This window comes from Schistocerca gregaria, chromosome 5, assembly GCF_023897955.1.
Source record: "Schistocerca gregaria isolate iqSchGreg1 chromosome 5, iqSchGreg1.2, whole genome shotgun sequence".
Lineage (NCBI taxonomy): Eukaryota > Metazoa > Arthropoda > Insecta > Orthoptera > Acrididae > Schistocerca > Schistocerca gregaria.
Genome location: NC_064924.1, coordinates 340137469 through 340157835, shown reverse-complemented (window position 1 = coordinate 340157835; position 20367 = coordinate 340137469). Strand labels below are relative to the sequence as shown.

At 41.9% G+C, this 20367-nt stretch overlaps 1 protein-coding gene across 2 annotated transcripts in view; it reads right to left on the bottom strand.

The window, feature by feature from the left end:
* LOC126272257 (hemicentin-2-like) overlaps nt 1–20367 on the bottom strand; it is a 1823560-nt gene that overhangs the window by 1414748 nt on the left and 388445 nt on the right. The window lies entirely within an intron of this gene.

The following is a 20367-nucleotide window of genomic DNA, read 5'->3' as shown; positions in this document are numbered from 1 at the left end:
TTACTATTACATACCATAAAAACTACTCCTTAACCACGGGTTCACAACTACCATCCTACAACCTTTTTTCATATAACATCCTCCATTCACAGACTCTATAATAATTATAACCACATATTCCGTGAGGGACACCCCTTCACAACGGAACATTACTTCTATTTTTCACCTGACAAGGCCTTTAAGAGATAAACTTCAGATAATCACATCACAACATTAATATTTCAGGTCGTATTCCAGATTAATTACTTGAAATAGGTAGCATTTACACACTCTCCGAAACTGGAGTAACGTCAAAAATAAGTTAGTGGAAAAGATTCATTGACATATCTCTCTGTCAACAACATCGATAACTTCAGCTATTAGTGATTATAAAACATACTGTACAAAATAACTTCTGTACCTACTTTATTCTTTTCTTATTACTGTATCTTCTCATTCTGTCTTTTCAATAGGTGATTTATCACCTACATGGACAAAACCATAGGAAAACTTCCAAGTTCACGAAAACAGCACTATATAGTTTACATCCTTATGAAATAATCCACATCAGTTACATCAGGGATGAGGCACGAAACTGAACTGCCATTGTATCTTTATTACATACCTCTAATTTTGATGGATACTCTACTTAGCGTTTCAATAATTGCCATTTCCAGCAGATGTTTGTACGGGGTGTAACATAAAGGTAAGGGCAACTATCATGACCGATTGCTCGCATATCTGTTTTACACAAATGCGAAGTGTGCTTATTGTAAATTTGATTTCGTCAATAGCCGTGCCGCTCAACGAACGAAATTTCCCCAGCAGGACTATGTTGTAAGCAAGATATGATCGTATTAGTGAGTTTGCTAGTTGTGTCTCCGGGAGGATGCTGCACCACATGTGTGTCTATGTAAGAACAGTATACAAGTTACAACACCTTGAAGGCGGATAGCGACAAACGTCATCCGGTCATGCAGGACAGTAGAGCCACGTCACGCGTCTAGATTCAGGAGCCGATGAACGTGCTTGTATTCACATGAAAGGTGTTCCAGGTTGATTTTTCCAGAAAGTGACAGCCACGCTACCTGCAGCTGATTCTCTCTAACCGTAATCACGGAGGAAGAATTTTCTTGATGTTCGACAATGCAGTCGATGTACAGTATGTTACAGAGAATATTTCATTAATAAATGTATCAGTTCTTGCTGGATAATTATCTCTCGTTGTTTCGAATTATTATTTTTGATAATTGGAGAAGAAACGGAATAGGACATGTGTATGAGAAATTATTCTCAATACTTAGTACTACTTTCTGACATATGTACTAGTCAGTCATCAATAGTTGGAAATGTAGATACTTACAGAAGAGTAAAACTATAGATGCACACAATAGATAAGAAAGTTGCACAGTACACACAAAGTGCAGATTGTAGTAGACTGGTAGATAGGATCGTATTAACATAGAAAATAACAACGGAATGACGTTATCATACAGACAGCAGAACAGGTAACAAAAAATTATATAAAAAATTAATTATCAAACCTGCTGGGCATGAAACACTATACCAGATTTTTACATCGAATAACATCCAACATGCTTAAAGTCAAACAACACGAAAGTAGTGGAAGTGTTACCGAACTTAGTCCATTTTTGACCTTGAGAAAAATGTTATGTTTCATTTTCGGCAGGAATATTTTTTTGTGTTAAGCTTTGTTTTTATATTCTTAAATGATGCCTCTTTCAAGGAAGAGATGTGATATTCAAATTAAAAGTAACCTCTGATTTACGAACGACAGAGAGTAAGAATATTTGATACACTTAAGAAACGGAGTGCTTGTTTTTATTTATTTTACCCTATATATCTGTACTGTCAAAATTTGAGAGAACAGGAGAATACTTAAACAGTTCCGTTCCTTCATTTAAGATGTTTATGTCTTTCCTACTAACAGCACTAAACGTTGGAGAAACATCTACTAAATTATTTCCGCTTAAACTGCCCAAAGGAGAGCATCCACATAAACATTATCTGCCATCCGTGACTAACCTACATCAGTTTTTGGTACCGCGCGTGTTGATCGTGTGGCAGTTATACCGCATCCACCACACAGAACGGAAGCACAGAGCAAATTTTTACTCTGCCTTGTTTATAGAGAGCAAGTGATTCTCAATAGAGCTGCTCTCCACAAATATTTATGCTTATGGCGTTCGGGTAACCGTGATCGAAATCCTGTCATGCGAAAACTTAATATCACGCTTCATACAATTGCGTTTCAACAACGTGGCGTAAAACGCCATGTACGCTCTACTAGCCTCTCTTTACCGATGCCAATATCGGAGTTAAATGAACTGAAGGTCACATAATGTTATTCGCCGAAATGATACTACCTTATATTATGACCAGTTTGTGTGAAATAAACCCTGCTGAGAGAAGTCCGTTTCACTAAGTACATTGCAACAGTTTCACGGTACAGCTTCGCAAATCATTTGTTCTGATAAGCATATAGATGAAACCACAAATCATATTATTACTTGTCATAATACTGAGGTTTGTACCTGCAGTATCTACTTCAATGGAACCAAATGTTACGATGTACCATATTTCGAAAGGAATCACCCGACTGTGGTGTGCAACACTCAACCAGATTTCGAGTCCCTTGCTTCGTATGAGTCCATTCTTCGTAAGTTCATAACGAAATTAAAACGTCTTGAATTGCGTTACAGAAGTACTGTAGCTGCATAGATGACCAGTAAACTTGCAGTTTCCGACAGCATGGTAAACAGTAAAATGATAGGGAAGAGAGGAATAATGTTGCGCTGCGGCTTAATACCGTGCGCCGCTTTTCCACTCTGCTAGTGGGAGTAGCGTGCGCCACAATTGCTGCCACACAGCGGTAGGAATATAAACTACACTCCTGGAAATGCAAAAAAGAACACATTGACACCGGTGTGTCAGACCCACCATACTTGCTCCGGACACTGCGAGAGGGCTGTATAAGCAATGATCACACGCACGGCACAACGTTCACACCAGGAACCGCGGTGTTGGCCGTCGAATGGCGCTAGCTGCGCAGCATTTGTGCAGCGCCGCCGTCAGTGTCAGCCAGTTTGCCGTGGCATACGGAGCTCCATCGCAGTCTTTAACACTGGTAGCATGCCGCGACAGCGTGGACGTGAACCGTATGTGCAGTTGACGGACTTTGAGCGAGGGCGTATAGTGGGCATGCGGGAGGCCGGGTGGACGTACCGCCGAATTGCTCAACACGTGGTGCGTGAGGTCTCCACAGTACATCGATGTTGTCGCCAGTGGTCGGCGGAAGGTGCACGTGCCCGTCGACCTGGGACCGGACCGCAGCGACGCACGGATGCACGCCAAGACCGTAGGATCCTACGCAGTGCCGTAGGGGACCGTACCGCCACTACCCAGCAAATTAGGGACACTGTTGCTCCTGGGGTATCGGCGAGGACCATTCGCAACCGTCTCCATGAAGCTGGGCTACGGTCCCGCACACCGTTAGGCCGTCTTCCGCTCACGCCCCAACATCGTGCAGCCCGCCTCCAGTGGTGTCGCGACAGACGTGTCGTCTTCAGCGATGAGAGTCGCTTCTGCCTTGGTGCCAATGATGGTCGTATGCGTGTTTGGCGCCGTGCAGGTGAGCGCCACAGTCAGGACTGCATACGACCGAGGCACACGGGGCCAATACCCGGCATCATGGTGTGGGGAGCGATCTCCTACACTGGCCGTACACCTCTGGTGATCGTCGAGGGGACACTGAATAGTTCACGGTACATCTTAACCGTCATCGAACCCATCGTTCTACCATTCCTAGACCGGCAAGGGAACTTGCTGTTCCAACAGGACAATGCACGTCCGCATGTATCCCGTGCCACCCAACGTGCTCTAGAAGGTGTAAGTCAACTACCCTGGCCAGCAAGATCTCCGGATCTGTCCCCCATTGAGCATGTTTGGGACTGGATGAAGCGTCGTCTCACGTGGTCTGCACGTCCAGCACGAACGCTGTTCCAACTGAGGCGCCAGGTGGAAATGGCATGGGAAGCCGTTCCACAGGACTACATCCAGCATCTCCACGATCGTCTCCATGGGAGAATAGCAGCCTGGATTGTGCGAAGTGTGGATATACACTGTACTAGTGCCGACATTGTGCATGCTCTGTTGCCTGTGTCTATGTGCCTGTGGTTCTGTCAGTATGATCATGTGATGTATCTGACCCCAGAAATGTGTCAATAAAGTTTCCCCTTCCTGGGACAATGAATTCACGGTGTTCTTATTTCAATTTCCAGGAGTGTATAATCGCGTTTTCATGGGAAAATGCCGCGCAAGGCACACGGTGTTGGCTCAGGGTGACTGTAGTCCCATACAGTAACTTCGTTTTAATATTCGCTGTTAATCATATTTTTGAAAATGTGTGAAAACTTACAAGTTGGCTCTTTCGCAGATGGTGAGAAAGAGGGTGTGAGCGACAGACAGGAGAAACAGTGGGACCGCACTTGAAATGATCTGTGCATTTTGTTACTGAATATGGAAAGCCACAGAGGGAAACTACAAGAAAGTCTGGAATACCTTTCTCTACTTTAAGAGATAGGCTAAGAGATGGATACTCAGCTTGAGCATAAAGCCTACATTTTCTAAAGAACAGGAAAAAGAAGTAGCTAAGCTTGTGCTATTATTAGCAAAGACATATGCGAGGAAATTAATATTCTTCATAATTCTAAAAATTCATTCAAGATGGCTGGGCAGGATTGGTTCGATAGGTTTCTTATCCGAAATCTATCAGTCAGCATTTAGAAACCTGAGGTTACGATTCTTAATCGGATCTCAGTTGTAACGCAAGGGAAGTTAAACTTTTTTTACAATATAATATCTTCTCTTTGAAGGAAATACATAAAGTTTATGTCACTAGAGTTTATAATTTTGACGAGACTGCTACATCAACAATTCAAAAAGCAGGAAAAGCTTTAGCCCTCAAATGAGCTAAAGAAGTTGTCTCAGCAAAATATTGGGAGCCTGGTAAGAAGGTTGCAATGTACTGTGTAGTGAATGTCACTGGGGCGTGCTTGCATCTCATGTTTATTTCCCAGCAGCTTAGGATGAGGGAGGGGACAACGAAATTCAATATACGACTGTAGAAGAAGTGTTTGGATGACTCAGGATCTCTTTCCAAAGTGAATCAAGCATTTTTCTAACTTTACCAAGGCATTCAAGAGCCGAACCTCGTTTCTTTTTTTTTTTTTAATTTTAGACAATCGCAATAACCATGTCTCCCTAGAAACCCACAAATTTTGCAATAACAACGAAAAAGTAGTCGTTACTCTACCACCTCACCGCTCTCACAGGCCACTACCTCTAGATGTGGCCTTTCTCAGCAGCATAAAGGCTTCATTTAATAACTATAACATTTGCTCTATCTTTAGAAAAGAAGTTTATTAGGACTACAAATATAGAAAACAGTAAAACGGGGCTTTTTCCTCTAGATCTGGCGAAATAAACTAACGACTTCGTGCTTCTGCGTACAGGAGAAGAGAGCACTTTATACCTGACAGTTGTTGAGGTTTGCAGCGCTAAAATGATGAAAATAATGAGAAGTAGGAGCGAACCTTGCACTGTAAAGCACCGACTGATGTGATGGGAGATGTAGGCGAAGACTTGCAAATTCAACCAGCGACTGGGTTACAATTCAGACATTTATCTCCGTTATCAGATCCTCTGAAGTTGAAGAAAAGCGCCAAGAGATGCATTTCTCAGTATCCTCTGTGACTCCGAACAAAGAGGTTTTTAAAAAAACTGAAAAGATTAAAGAAGCAAGATGAAGGGAGAAAGAAGACAAAGAATTATTCATGGGAAAATCGAAGTTAAAAGCCAAAAGAAAGAGCAAGTGCAGAAGATTTGCATCTAAGATAAGGCCTCAGAAGTTTGACATTGAGAAATTTCTTCGGAATATATCTTCTGAGTCTTCATCAGATAATGATTTAGACTGCTCTTACCCAAACTGTGCAGCGACAGTGAGATGAACGACACTGATTCTCAGAATTTCGATTGGAATCCTATCAAAATAGATAGAGGAACATTTGATGATAACGATTCTGTTAGCCTACTCTGTGAAACATTTGACAAAAACATAGAACTGTGGTTACGATGTGTGTTTAGTAGTAGATGGGTGCATAACGAGTGATGGGTGCATAACGAGTGTAGTAGATGTGGTACAGCTTAAGTGATTGTGACTGTGTCTCTATCTGAAGTTTAATGAGTAATTATATTTTACATTTTGGTGTTATACATAAATTATGAAGCACCGACTTGTTCATTATTTAAAACTTTTAAATAGTTTTTGTCGGTTTTACCCGAAAATAATGTCGTATTTTTACATTAAAATGAAACATAAATTCTTAACAAGTTCATCAGTGATGGAATCACCCTCGTTATCATCTTTTTCCACTTAGTGCGCAGATTTTCAATGCTGGATCGACAAAAATCAATCGATTTTTTTAGCAGAATAATCTCCAAATGGCTTTCAGTAAATCATACACTTTTACACATCTCCACATTTTTGCCGTATCAAAATTGTTGTAGCGTCCGAATTAATGGAAACCCGACGGCCCAACATCGGACGAGTATGGTTGGTGGGTCAATTCCTCCCACCACAATTCATTAATTTTTTTCAGGGTTCGTCTTCTGCAGTGCGGTCTTGCAGCATCGTGTTGCAGGATAACCCCTTTTCCGTTGACAACAGTTGTGCACGTTTCAAGTAAAAATTAATTTACTCCATCCGTTGTTCATAGTATAGATCTAAATCACTGTCTGTGCAGGTTCGAGCACTTCAAAATGAATGACTCTGCGAATACTCAAGCTACCAAACACACAAGAGACTCTTTGGGCTGTAGACCTGGTTTAGCTGTACTTCGTAGTGATTCATTCGGAGAGAGCCAGTGCCTTTGGGATTTTGGATTGTCATAGAGGACTCAGTTTTCGTCTCTGCTTATCAAGTGACCAGCAGACGCTTCTGTACAGTGCCGCTGAATCAATGAGATTCATGGAGCGCATGGATTAGCTTTGTTGTCTGGACGACGAAGATCAGTTAAGAGAGTTTGACAGTTCTTCGATTGTTCCCACTTCCGCCATTTATATGACGTCATCTAGAGTTGTTTGACTTTCTGATAGATACCAGTCGGAAACATCAAAATTACCATGCACATTGAACTTAGGAAACTACCTTTGGCATTTATGCACTTGGATTGATATCGCAAATGTTTTGGTAGCAGCTATTGCGTTACTATCCTTGCGAAACTGGAAAAGCATACGACGCCGAAAATGTCGATTTTCTGTTATTTGGCTGGCCGTTTCACCATAAAATGCAAAAAGGTTGAAATTTCGTTATTTAGGAGTAATCTTGAAATTTGTTTGGGATGACTCCGAAGTACGCAATGACAAACGAATATCGACATCGCAGAAACGACATTACTTTACGGTCCCCTAATTACATGGTATCACCCATCATAGTACACGGTGTTACCCTAGGCCTTGAAAGAATACAGTACGGAATAATATTTTTGTTAAATTTTTGACAATTTCAACACTAGAAAATGGCCTAAGGCTAAAATCTGGTCAGTTTAAGAAAGCATACCATATAATCAAATATCTTTCCGTAAGTTTTCTATGACTATGGCTCCTCATAAAGGTAGTATAATCAACTATAAAGAATTGTTTGCTTGTTATAATAAAATAGTTCACCATTTCATTTGAGTTCAGGAAATAAGAAATATTTAACAAATAGCATAAGCGAACGGTATTAAATCGCTTTCTCGTACTTGTTCTGCCTATACAGCATAGTAGGTTGCTTAAATCACTGATTTTGTAAGCGATTTGGGGGCATACAGAGTGCGAAATCTATTTCACCGAGCTGTTTCTCCTTGCAGAAATGATGGCTTCAACCGGGCTCGGTATCGAATCGTGCTGAGCGCGTATGCCAAATTCGTGTACATCGTCCTATACTGCTGCGATTGTCATAGCTCATTAATGGTGAACCAGTCTCTCGACAGGCCATGACTAGATGTTTTGAATGGATGAGAGTTCGGAACAACGTGTGGGAACGGTCACAGCCGAACTACTTCTTTATCGAGGTGTGTCAGGATAGAACAGGTGACATGCAGCCTCGAGTTATCTTGTTGGAAGTTACTGTCTCAGGGACCCCGACGATAGGGCACAATCATAGGCCTGAATACGTCAGAACTGTACCGCCTGCTGTCCAAATTAACGACTGTACGAAAAAGAGGCAATCGTGTTGTAAACCCAATGGCATCCAGTAACATCGCGTCACGTATATGGCTGGTATATCGATGACGAAATCAGTCTGTCAACGTTCTCGGAAATTTCACACAAGCATGTGTTCATCGTGAGGCTGTAGCAAAACCAGGACTGGTCTTAGAAGACCAGATTGTGCCTCTCCCTTGCTCCGTGTTATCATTAGGATCACCAGTGTTGGTGCGCCTCTGTTGCCGCGTTAAAAATCAAGCCACAGCAATAATCGCCGTGCTGACAACCCGTGGTACCACAGCCCACTGTCTATTAACAAAACCCTTCCCCAACCGTAACAAATACGTCTGCTGACAGGCCAGAAGTCATTCCATCAGAAGGATCGAAGGCGTTCGCCTCATTCGCATTTCATTTTCTGATTACTGTTCCGTAACAAGTGCAACCAACTATTCCAAAAGCTTTGACAATGTATTTAAGGTATTCTAATAATTTACAGTTTCAAAGCACAGTATTAATGTAACTACTCCAATTCATTTCTGAATAAGTTCAACCTACAATACATATGTATGATCTGTTGCAATCTTTTTTATTTATAAAAAAATAATTTAATGATTGAATTGTATCCTCATTCTGGTGTAACCCATTCGTATTTTTCAGAATAAAAGGAAAACTTATTTACTTACATAACAATACAATCTTTTATATTTGCATCTAATGCTGCAGTTAATTCGTGTTTTTTAAATATACAAGAAAAATTTATGTTTGTATAACTCTGTAATACAATAACTGAATTGTGCATTACTCCATATTCCGGTGCAGTTTTTTTTTAAAAGAAGGAAAACTTATTTATGTAGGAACGGTTTAATCTTATATCTTTGTATCCAATGTAAGCAAGCATACGTAACAAGTACAATATCTTCCTAGTGAGAGTGTAAACGTAATGTACAGTAGAAAGATCATAAAACGAACAAGAGTATGCAGATTCGGTTAGACTCTACCGCCCCTGTAAGTAGAATTAACTGTCAGAAATTCATCTCAAAAGTACCTGTTCTAAGTAAATGATTTTTATCATTAGCAAAAGACGCAACATAGCCTACACTGCTCTTGGTCGACTACTATGAGACGACGCCTGTCCTCTTCACCAACACCAGCTACGGAAACAAACAATTCTCCACCTGAAGATAATGGCGTGAACCACGCGTAGAAGCAAAGTGAAGAAGTGAATGTCGCAGAAAACTGCTTTATTTGTACGTAATACGTTGGCCAGTCCTTCGTGGAAGGTTCTTTCTCGGAATTTCAACAGTGAACCTTTCCCTGATGGGCTCCGCCTCCTGCAGCGTCAGCCACTAGAGGTGGTTGAACTTTCCCGTTACCCTCTCGCGCCGACTCCGTGATGAAATGCACCTCTCTCTTCGTTGGATATGCTCTCTCTCTCTCTCTCTCTCTCTCTCTCTCTCTCTCTCTCTCTCTCTTCTATCACCCTCCCCCCCCCCCCCCTCTCTCTCTCCCTTCTATTAATCCTACTTGGTAAGGCTTCCATACGGCTGATAAATACGGAAGTATCATTCTAAGAAGTGTTTTTGAAACCACTTCTTTTGTGGAAGTGCGGCAGTTCGCTAAGATTCTTTCAGGATATCTCTGCGTGTCATCTGCTTTTCCTGCTACTGGGTTTATGTGGACTTGCCACTACTGGTGGCTGTGAAGGGTTGCTCCTAGGCATTTGACTGTTGTTGTCGTTTCCAGTGATTCGTCGGCAATAGTGTCATCCAAGTGGATTCGTCCGCCAATTTCTGCGCTATGTTTTACATTTATTGACTCTCGGGAGCAGTTGCCGGTCTCTGCATCAATCGTAGATTTCCTGTAGGTCATCCTGCACTTCACTATAATGTTCTGACGTTATAACCCCTCCTACAGGCCACAGACTCCTCCGTTATTGTTTCATGGAGCCTCCTTGTTATCCACTAAAGCATTAACTGAGAATATTATGGAGAGGAAAGATTGCTGCCGAATCGTACACAGACACAACGACGAGACCGCTATACATGTTTAGCTTTTGGGCAAAATGCCTTTTCTAAAGCTGACAACACACACTTGTTCATGCAAGTAAAACTGACACACGCACACACACACACACACACACACACACACACACACACACACACACACACACACACACACACACACACACACACATGACCGCTGTCTATGGCCAACGAGGCCGCACTCACATGTACATGAATGTGTGGGTGCTGTCTATTATAGAAAAGCCCTTCTGACCGATCTTTTTTCTTCTTTTTTCTGTGACTGTCTGCAAACCTCCTCTATCTGGTGAGTAACCATGTTTTCTTTCCATAATATTGTCATTATTCCACTATCATATTCCGTTGTTTAAATGATTAATTGTAAACCGTAACGGTCTTGTAACACTCCATTGGGATAAGCCTGAAATTACTGTCATATCTGTTGTTTTTGTTTTTATAAGGGCGACGGGTCTTCAAACTGCAATGATTTTCTGCATGCAGAGATAAATCTGGTCAGATACTCCAAACTCGTGTTTTGTTTTCCAGTAAACAACGGATCAGAATTTCTCGGATGTCTTCCAAAAGCCAAGTGCGGTTTATTATGGCTGACGTTCTTAGTGGACGTGGGTATAAATCAGCCTGTTGGTATAATAGGAGCGCACTGTACAGACTACGTGCTTGCAAGTTAAAATTTTATGGTGCAAGTACATCTTCTCAAACCACATTCATTCAAAAGATGACAACCTTTTCCACTTTGGAAATCAATTAGTACTGATCGACATAGACTATGTTCAACATTTTTGTTCGTTGCGATCGTCATGAGCTCTGTTACGATTTTTGGGCTATTATTTACCTCTTTTTGTAGCGCCTATCTTTCTGTCGACAAGAATATCACCACCTTAATGTGGACTCAGTTTCTTGTGTAAGATGACTGCTGGTGCTATTACAGCTTTTTGTTGCTTTTTTTTTTTGCACTAGACGTCATTCTAGGTTCAGCTACCATTTGTAAAATATTTGTACAAACGGTATGCGTGACTACTTGTAGTAAATAGTGTGTTTGTCCCACATAGGCCGATAGTTAAATAGTTTGGGCATCTGAGCCAATACACGAAAATTCATTTTGTTGGTTCAGTGTATTGCTGTGACCGACAGCGATGTATCAGTAGGAAAGCAAGTAGGTCACAACGACAGAGAAAATAATGACTTGGACTTAACGATATTTTCGAGTGCGTATACGTAAAGACATGTTAACGCCTTATCACCTGCCAATGAACTCTCTCTTCAGTGGAAAAATAGTTTTATCGGGTGGCCGTCGCGGCCGAGTGGTTCTAGGCACCTCAGTCCGGAACCGCGCTGTTGCTACGGTCGCAGGTTCGAATCGAGCCTCGGGCATGGATGAGTGTGATGTCCTTAGGTTGGTTAGGTTTAAATAGTTCTAAGTCTAGGGGACTGATGACCTCAGGTGTTAAGTCCCATAGTGCTTAGAGCCATTTAAACCATTTAGTTTTATCTGAACATAATTATGTTTTTACGTAATTAATAGTCCTTGATGCTTAAGAGTGTATCCATAATTAGCAGTGTAAATAATAACAAGCATATCTGGCTTTTGATTTATTTGGTCCCTTTGACAGGTGTTTTTGTAAGTTTAACATTTCTGCCCTAAGGGTAGGTGTTATGCAAACTAGCCATGCCTGTTTTAGCCATGTAACTGCTGCACCACAAATGTGCTTGCACACGTCTAAGGGAGAAAAAAATGTAACTGTCAGCACGGTATTTCAATAAATGCGGAGCAGTAACATTCAAATCTGCTGTTGTAATCCCGAGGAGGCTATATTTGCATTAGCGATCACGTTATTAAAAGTTAAAGTACTGAATTTTTAGTTCCCAGTCTGCAGCGTATAATTTTGCCCTTCATTTGAAAAGAGTAATATGATTAAATAACAACGCAATTCATAATGTCACTCTCCGTGGTTTTTTTTTTCAACTAATTTAGATTTTAAAAAATGATTAACAAATACGTAAACTATGAGTGCAGTTCTTGAGGTACGTGAAGGCTCGAATTATTTGTGTACGTGCAAATTCTGAACGCATGTCTCAGCTGCCTATAGAACTAGGTTTCAAACACACTGCAAAACTGAAGAAAAATAGGAACTCACATTGATATTTCAATGCCGCAGCTAAGATGTCAACTGTGTAGTACGTTACAAAAAATTCTGTAAGGGGTCCATGTCGTGACTGATATCGTTGCGTGTGCGCTATCGTGACCTAGAGGAATTCGGATAGTCACAGTATATCGGCACGTGTAACCAGCCGCCAGAAGAGTATCTGTGGCCCTGGCACACTCCAGTAATATCCGCTGTTCTCGTGAACACGTGCAACAGCGAGTATGTGCGCTCAGTTCAGTGAGTCAACATGTGACCATCGAGCACGAATAGCTACTACGCGGCAGGAAGGGCTATCCGTGTCGGAAGCAGCCCATACGGTGCGACGACGAAGTCAGAACGCTGCAAGCTTATCGTGTTACACAAAGTGTCGAAGACGTGGCTCGTGGTCACCCACACCAGCTGGCTACTAATTGTGGCGCGACCCAGCTAAGGAGAGAATGGCGCAGAAGAGGTCAATGGCTTCAGGAGGCAACGAGGAGAATCAAAATCCACTCAGATATTCTCAGCACGGGACTTTCAGCATTAAGATGTGCAGAAGCAAGAAATAGTCCTACTGTCATGTCTAGTAATATATCAGCAGAATAGCATCTGCCATGGTACTTGGGAAAACTATTTGAGCTCTTTTTTTACTGTTGCATACACACATCTGACGTTCAGCGGGGAAACACGTGGTATCGATAGCTGGTACAACCTTTTTCCCCTTCGAAGAATAGGTGGCGTTCCCATGGGATTGACTCATGTAGTTCTTAAATAAACCATACTGTCTGCATGTAAATTACAGTTTAGTATCCAAGATGTGTGAGGGCGATACCAACTTCTCTTGAAGAATTTCATTCTAGAAATGATAATCATGGCATGAAATGTATTGCAACATCTCTAGATAGGGAACCACACGGAGATGCTTGTACAGTGTGACCACCAAGCACACGATACGACCAGAGCGCAGTCTGTAGCACCATTAGTATCAGTTCATCTCATTATCTTTAGTGTTAACGAAAGAGAACACTGAAGCTGCAGCATCAGGTGACCATATTCTATTCTGATACGGGCCACTACTTTCACGATTCAAGTCGATGAAGTTTTCTTAAGACAAATGAGGAATTCGCAGCACCACTACAGCAAACGAGACTACAAACGTTGTGTGCCAGAACCCAGCAAATGGATGCTGCCTCAAGGACGACTCCCTTACCACCACATCGCAAAATGGTTTATCAGGTAGTAACTCATATGACTCTATTCTGGTTTCACAATTAGCAAAGCAGTGTAAAAAGTTGGGATATCTTTGTGGATTCTGTGTTCTATGAATGTGAAACTGAGCAGACACAGGACCACATCTTGCATTGGCGCCTGTACCAAGTATTGTGCACTATGAAGGTCAAAAGAAAAACTACAGTCAGTGTATCTGAGTCTGTTAATTTCTAGACTAAAATTGTTTAATACTAGTGTAACGTTTATAATTTGTTCTCAGTTAAGTAGTGTATCTATATACTTACGTATTTTGCTTCACCATCCCCAATGATTCATAACCATCAAAAACCTTTCTCAAACCATTAATCTACCAAGATATTTTCCACACATCATTGTCTTCAGATTTATACATTCAGATGTGTTCCGCTTCTTTAGATTAATGCGCTATCTATGTAGGTTCTGATAGCATCTAATGACTAACTTTCCTCTTTCCTCCGGTACAGTCGTATTTTGGTATGTAATCTTTATCAACTGATTGACAGCATTTTTGTATGAATTATATTCCCCGCTACCAAATATTTGTATAGAAAAAATGGAATGGTAGAAAGTAAGATAGGTTCCAAACTTCCGGCGATAACTAGTTCATTAGATACGGAGCAGAGGCGCAGATTAGGAAAGGATAGGGTAGAAAATCGGCGGTGACCTCTCAAAGGAACCATTCTGGCATTTACCATAGGCGATTTAGGGAAATCATTGAAACCTAAAACTGGAGGGTCGGACAGCGATTTGAATCTCGAATACAAGTTCAGTGTGGTAACGAATGCGCCTCCTCGCTCGGTAGAAGAAAGGGACTATTTGTAGGCTTATTACATTTATGTTTTGTTTCTCATCATAAAGTCAAATGTTGATTTACTGACGCTTAGGCTAACATTGGAGTCAGAGAAGCATAATTAAAAATCCAACAAAAAGATGGTTCAAATGATTCTGAGCACTATGAGACTTAACGTCTGAGGTCATCAGTTCCCTAGAACTTAGAATTACTCAAACCTAACTTAACCTAAGGACATCACACACATCCATCCCCTAGGCAGGTTTCGAACCTGCGACTGTAGCGCCTAGAACCGCTCGGCTACCCCGGCCGGCAAACTCCAACAATCCTTTCCATTTATTTTACAACAGTGGTATTAATTCTGCCCTCACCTACTTGAAACGTTCACCACTGCATCTTACCCCTATTTGTTCAAGCTTATCACTTGAACGTTTCTGTCACTTTTCTGTGGAAGAAAAAACAGCAATAACACCACGTGACCCCGCTCCCATATGTTCTTAATGGTGTGTTCTCTGTTACTTTCTTTCCAGATTATCGATGATGTTGGATCTTACTGCTAGTTAGGCACTATCACTGTTCCTTGCATGGTGGCTTAAAACAGACTTTGCACCTACTAAAATAAAAAATTTGTATAATTGATTACTAACATTTTAATTGGTCAGGTTTCTTTAGTATCGTGTCTAAAACTTATCTGTATCTCTAATGTAACGTCCAGTTTTCTCACATTAGCATCTTTAGCCTGATAAATAAATGTATGCCTTGCGTAATTACGGTTGATGTAATTACGAATTAAATATCTTTAAATAAATATATTGTTCCGTTTTTAAATAATTCTTCTGTATTTATAAATGAAATCCTTCACAAAAACGCAAAATTTAAACTAAAACTAGTTGCTAATTTCTTTTATATTGTTCGTTAGTTGTGGAGAGTGAAGCTACATGAAGACCCTTTATGTATAGTGGAAGCATACTGCACTACCACTATCGTTAAAATCTCTCGTTAAGGAGTTTGAGTTAATGGTGCAATAACCGAGCGGGAAATGAATTTTCTTAAGACAATTATTAGTTAATTAATGAAGATTAGCCATTCCCTGTTCAGCTATTATCATCCACATATCACACAATGATTTCAATACTGTTTATAATTTAGTTACAATTTCGTAGTACGTAAGCCACTAGTACTTCGGAGGATAACACTACTGCTCTAAAATTTTGAATTGTATCTGGCAGTCAATGTACAAAATATGCGTAGAAAATTACGGCTGTTAAGTTTCATGGTGGAAACTGTGACTATTCTTCGCTCCCTAGGCATCGATCAAACACAGAGTATAAAGATGAAATTAAACTGAGAAGAGCTTGCGTAGACACTTCAGCTCAATCTTCTTCCCACGTTCTGAGCAACAATGGAACAAAATACGTTAATAGACGGTAAAACAAAAAGCTATACCAGCCACAGACTTTATTGGAATTTTCAAAGCATAAATGTGGATGTAGGCATTTGGCATACATCTACAGAAGAACATTAAATTCTATTGTGAGCAGTTCATACAGCCATTGTTATGTTACTGGCTGCTTGCATGCAACCAAAGATTTGAAATGAGACTTTGCGGTCAATAACGTCCCAGTAATGTCGTCCTCTTACAAAGTTTTGAAGTCAATCATTACGTTCTATTACATGTCCCGAAGCCTCGAGTTCGTGCAGCGAAGCAGTTCTTTCAGCTGGCCGTACAAGAAAATCTCCTCGGTTCTTAATTTCTATTAAGTACAGGAGGTCACGAACACTGCTTTAGACGTCGAGAGGATATTCCGACCTGAACAGTGAACGACAAAAAATCCGTGGTTCCCAGGGAATGCGGAGTTTTTCGCTATTTTCGCTTCACTGATTGCGACTATTTAAATTTTATACCCATCAAATATTTCAGTAGTGGAATGGCTCTCTGATTATCTGAGGATCCCCAGTGTTTATGAAAGACCATGAGAGACAAACGATTAGTTCCCTTTCTTCAGCTGCCCGTGAGCTATCTATGCTACTGCAGGTGAGAAGTAGTGCTTTGCGTAAATTTAGTAAATGTGTTGCCACAAAGCAGCTAAAGTAAACGCAAGAGATTTACGTCCAAAATCTGGAACGTGAATAACAACCGAATATCTTGGTGGTTGTTCTGGGAAATTTTCGGAGTATTTTGGTATGAAGAAACCTTGGTGTCTGGTAACTTGTCACCCGATAACAATGTAATTACGATTTATTCGGTGTATTGCCTCAGTTACATTGTTTTTGGGAAATAATTTCACAGAAGTGAGAAATTCTTTAATACATTGACGGGAAAAAATTGTACATACCCAGGAGGAGATATTAGACACAAACGAAAGTGGTTAGGCGTGTTTCTACAACTGAGAGATGATGTGTGTTGAAATTTATTTCCAATTGCTTAAGATGGGCGCTAGTGGTGGTGGTGGTGGTGAGTGTTTAACGTCCCGTCGACAACGAGGTCATTAGAGATGGAGCGTAAGCTCGGGTTAGGGAAGGATTGGGAAGGAAATCGGCCGTGCCCTTTCAAAGGAACCATCCCGTCATTTGCCTGAAGCGATTTAGGGAAATCACGGAAAACCTAAATCAAGATGGCCAGAGACGGGATTGAACCGTCGTCCTCCCGAATGCGAGTCCAGTGTGCTAACCACTGCGCCACCTCGCTCGGTGGGCGCTAGTAACTAGGAGAATGCAAATCAGTTTTGCTTTAAATACGCTGCATCGATGTTAAGTGTTGGATACCTTTGAGATTGGACGTGGTGAACTGATGTTAGTGAAAAATGCCTTTAAGATGACAAAGACACCATTATCAATACTTCATTGAGTTTGGGAGAAGTCATGCAATTGGTATGAGAGAAGCTAAATGTTCCTTCTGTGCTACTGCACAAAAACCTGACAAGAATGTAGTCACTGTCCGTGACTGCTGGGAGCGGTGGCCATGAAAATGTACGGCCCTAAGGAGACCGGTCTCCAGACTGTCACGTGGCTCCGTCGAGAGGAAAGACCACCGTATTCACCGCTTGGCTTTGGTGCATCGTCCAGCACCCGATACAGCGATAAGAGCAGCAGTTAGTACCACAGTCACAACGAGCTGTTACAAATTGGTTACTTCAAGGACACCCTTGAGCTAAACGACCTGTAATGTCCATTTCGCTGACCACAAAACACCGCCATATGCGGCTTGAGTGTTGTCACTGGAGGAGACGGTCGAGGTCTGTTGTCTTTTCTGACGAAAGCTGGTTTTGCCTGGATGTCAGAAAAGGCCGTGTGTTGGTTAGGAGGAGGCTAGGTTAGGATCGACAACCAAACTGTCTCCGTGCTAGACTAACGGGGGGTACTTCTGGAGTTATGGTCTGAGGTGCAATTTCGTATCGCAGTAGGAGCACTCTCGTTGTCATCCCACGCACCCTGACTGCAAACCCGTACGTCAGTCTGTTAAGTCGACCTGTTGTGCTGACACTGATGGACAGCATTCCAAGGGGTGTTTTCCAACAGGATAACGCTCCCCCGCCTACAGTCGTTGAAACACAACATGTTCTACAAACTGTCGACATGTCACTTTGGCCTGCTCAATCACCAGATCTGTCTCCAATCGAGCACGTTTGGGAAATCATCGGACGAAAACTTCAGCTTCATTCACCAACAGCATTAACCATCTCTGTACTGACCGACCGCCTGCAACAGGTGTGGAACTCCATCCCACAAATTGACATGCAGTACCTGAACAACACAATGCATTCACGTTTATAGGATTGTGCGCAACATTCCTGCACTTAAATCGATTATTAGTATACCAGAATTTCACATCTGCAATGGTTATCGCGCGCTTACATTAACCTGTGATCTTGCAATGTTAATCACTAAAATACGTTTCTTAGACAAATGTATTCACGAAATTTCATTAGTCCACATTAATTATTTTTTGTGTTCCAATATTTTTCTGTCAGTGTATGTTCCAGTATCTTCCACTGTAACAAGAAAAGGTATGATGTCTGATACGCACCTATACACACATTGTGCGTACTATTATGCGTTTTCCCTCGCTGTAGGAACAACTTAGGACCTCTGCACGGCGTCGTTGTGGCTCTATCCACTAGTATTCAATGAATCCATGCATGTAATGCATATCGGCCAACTCCTCATCAGTAAACCTATGCATAATGGTGTGCATCACTTTTAACGTATAACTAATACTATTGGATGAAATAAATCGTAGAGAGAACCCCGTAACAGTAATAGGGCACGTTTGTTTAAAAACAAGACACGCAACCCATACCGTCGTCATTTCGACTGTTGTGTAGATATGCATCAGGATCCGGTGCAAGTACTATGACAGTTAGATGGGAGGCGAGAAAACTTGGCTTTCATAGTCGAGCGGCTGCTCATAAGCCACACATCACTTTGGTAAATGCCAAACGACGTCTCGTTTAGTGTAAGGAGCGTGAAAAATGGACAGTTGAACAATGGAGAAACGTTGTGTGGAGTGATGAATCACGCCACACAATTTGGCGATCCGACGGCAGGGTGTGGGCATGGAGAATGCCAGATGAAAGTCATCTGCCAGTGTGTGACGTGCAATGCGGTGCGGTGATGTTATGGTGTGGTCGTGTTTTGCATGGAGGGGGCTTGCACTCCTGGTTGTTTTGCGTGGCACTATCACAGCACAGGCCTACATTGATGTTTTAAGCACCTTCTTGCTTCCCACTGATGATTAGCAATTCGGAGATGGCAATTGCATCTTTCAACACGATCGAGCACCTGTTCATAGTTCACGGCCTGTGGTGGAGTGCCGGCCGCTCTGGTCGAGCGGTTCTAGGCGCTCCAGTCTGGAACCGCGCTGCTGCTATGATCGCAGTTTCGAATCCTGCCTCGGGCATGGATCTGTGTGATATCCTTAGGTTAGTTAGGTTTAATTAGTTCTTAGTCTAGGGGACTGATGGCCTCAGATGCCATTTGAACCATTTATGTGGCGGAGTATTTTACACGACAGTAACAACCGTGTAATGGACTGGCCTGTACAGAGTCCTGACCTGAATCCTGTAGAACACCTATGGGATGTTTTGAAGCTACAACTTCGTGCCAGGCCTCAACGACTGCCATCAATACCTCTCCTCGGTGCAGCACTCCGTGAAGAATGGGCTTCCATTCCCCAAGAAACCTTCCAGCACCTGACTGAACATATGTCTGCGAGAGTGGAAGCTGTCATCAAGATTAAGGGTGGGACAACACCGTATTGAAATCCAGCGTTACGGATGGAGGGCGCCACGAACTTGTAAGTCATTTTCAGCCAGGTGTCGGCATATTTTTGACTACATAGTGTTTTTAGCCCTGCAGGTAGGTCGCAGAGAACGCATCGATTAACAATAGAAAGATAACGAACTGTAACAGGGTCCCCAGGTACCACAAATTATATGTGTAATAACATTTCGCTACACTGGCTGCTGTTGGACGGATTTTGCAATAGAAATGGATATTTTATACTATCTGATGCCAGCCACTGCGGCAGTATGCTATCACTCTGATAAGGAAGACTAATAGCAAAGACAAGTTCAAAAATGGTTGAAATGGCTCTTAGCTCTATGCGACTTAACTTCTGAGGTCATCAGTCGCCTAGAACTTAGAGATAATTAAACCTAACTAACCTAAGGACATCACACACATCCATGCCCGAGGCAGGATTCGAACCTGCGACTGTATCGGTCGCTCGGCTCCAGACTGCAGTGCATGGAACCGCACGGCCACATCGGCCGGCAGCAAAGACAAGTGAGGAGCACCTTCGATGCGTCCTCGCGTTGCATTCAGTGTTAGTTGTCACATTTCAAAGTGCAAATCTTCCGGAATATGGTCGAAATTATAAAGAAACACTTCCCCTTAAATAACGTTCCAAATATAC